At 44.1% G+C, this 2,167-nt stretch overlaps 1 pseudogene; it reads right to left on the reverse strand.

Annotated features, from left to right (window-relative positions):
• Positions 1-997: 997 nt before the first annotated feature.
• On the reverse strand, positions 998-1,869 carry LOC142449265 (pre-mRNA-splicing factor SYF2 pseudogene; annotated as a pseudogene).
• Positions 1,870-2,167: the final 298 nt, after the last annotated feature.

The raw sequence follows: 2,167 nt of genomic DNA on the forward strand, positions 1-2,167 counted from the left end.
CCAATGTCCATCTGCAACCTTAATTTTTAACATATGGGTATAAGTACATAGTTCTATTCCCCTCTCATTAAATATATATTTACATATGTACATGCCTGTATTTAGACCTCTATAAATGTCCTTTGCTTCCTGGTTCTTTCCTCTATTTCCTTTTATTTTCATCTTGCCCTACCATTATGTTTGGCCTAAATTCATTAATAATTCCTCGCTACTACCTTGCCCTTGATTAAGTCTCACTAAGTATCCTACACCCTTCTCTCCATTGATTTTAGTTCACTTGTTGTTCCCTTGTCCCTGGGTTGCTTCTCCCCCCGACTCCTTCTCCTTTCTTTTTTTTTTTTTTAAATTATACATTTATTATGTGCTTCAAAGGCCATGAAGTCATAGGGAGGGGCAAGTGCACAGGGTGGCCAAGCAACAAGAGTCCAAACAGTGGATCGGGGCAGAAGGGCTCACTGAATTAGTTCTTCTTTAGAACATAGCTGACATTTTCCACGAAAAAACATGTAGAAGGAAAATTCAGCAGCATCAGCATACAAAAAGAAACAGCTCTTTACTAAAAGTATTGCTGTGAAAACAGCATTATGATGCCCGCACCGCGTGTTTTGACGAGACCCCGCTCCTGCGGGGCAGTCCAGGGAAGGGCCTGCACAGGGTGACCGCCATGGCCAATGGTTGACGCCGGGGACAGTGCCGTGCCACCCCTGCTGGCCACTGCTGCCTCTTTCATCACTGCCACGGCCTGGGTGTTGGCAAGCCCAAATGGTTCCTGGATTTAACTGCAGACATTATCAAATTCAATATTCAAGGCAACAATGACTACATTTAAGAATATCGCAAGTAATCAGAAAATCCAAAAAGCTCCAAAGATTAAAGTCATACACATTAAAAATACATAGAAAAATAATGTAATCAGAATTTATGCAAAGTAGTTTTACAAAACAAGTATGCTACAAGAAATACATCTTATATCCAAGGACAAAAACGCGGAAGTACACCTGCACATACATGTTTAAGAAAAACATTTATTTCTAAATGCTGAGTGGGAAGGCGGAGATTGAATCCTGGTTTTATGGCAGAATGTCGAAGAAAACGTCGAGTTGTTAGCACAAAGTTCCCAGCTTCTAAAAGCAGTTCCCGATCGGGATCAGACAGCGGTTCCTCTTTCCAGGTTCTGTTTAATTTCCGATGTGTATTTCCCATAGAACCTCTCTGCCTTCTTGTTGAACTTGGCGTTCCTTTCATTGATGTAATCGATGTCCGTGTCATCGTTGTACGGACGCCTCCTGCTGTACTTGTCACGTTTTTCAATTTGTTTCTCCAGATCGATGACCATCCTGTCAATCTCCTCGGTGGAAGGCACGTGCGTGCCATGGATAAGACTGTTGGATGTTGGGGAAAATTCTTCTCCGTGCTTTTCCCGCTGTCTCACGTAGGTTTCCATGTCAGGCTTAATCTGTTTGGTCAACCGGTGGTACTGCCGTAATTGGGCAGCAGCATAATCTGAAAAGCCCAGATCAGGGTTTTTCCTCTTCTTCTTCCTTTCCCATCTTTCTGCATCTTCTGCACTGATCTCCAGCAACTTCACTTTCTCATAGTCTTCTCTTGCTGCGCATTCCCTTTTCTTTTCTTCTTCCCGCAATTCCCATTCCAAACGGGCTTTTTTGGCTTCCCAATTCGCAGGTAACTTAAGCCTTTTATCCTCCTCCATGACTTCCTGGCGATTTAATTTTCGAGCTTCATTCCGTTTCAGGTGCAGCGCCCGGAACTTCCCAGTTCGCGCATCTGGGCGGCCAACTCCTCGCTGGCCGAGAGGGCCGGCTCCTCCTCGAGCTCCGCGGCACGGTCTCCGCTGTAGGCGGCCGCCATCACAGCCTTAGCCTCCGCACTTCCCTCCTTTTCCTTTCTCCCACCTCCTCTTCTCCCATATCTTCCAGGAACCAGGGGTCTCATTCTTTTCATCTCTGAGTTATGTATCCCACATATCTTATCTAGATAGACATGCAGATACATTAGTAAGTGCAAAAATAAGACAAAGCCAAATAAAACAACAAAGGAAGTCAAGACCAACAAAATAATAACAACAAAAAGAAGACCACTGACAAACACGGAAAAGCCTACATATAGTTCAAGGTCTGTTTGCTAGCCTTTACAAGTGTTTTCCAGT

Source organism: Tenrec ecaudatus, chromosome 5, assembly GCF_050624435.1.
Source record: "Tenrec ecaudatus isolate mTenEca1 chromosome 5, mTenEca1.hap1, whole genome shotgun sequence".
Classification (NCBI taxonomy): Eukaryota; Metazoa; Chordata; class Mammalia; order Afrosoricida; family Tenrecidae; genus Tenrec; species Tenrec ecaudatus.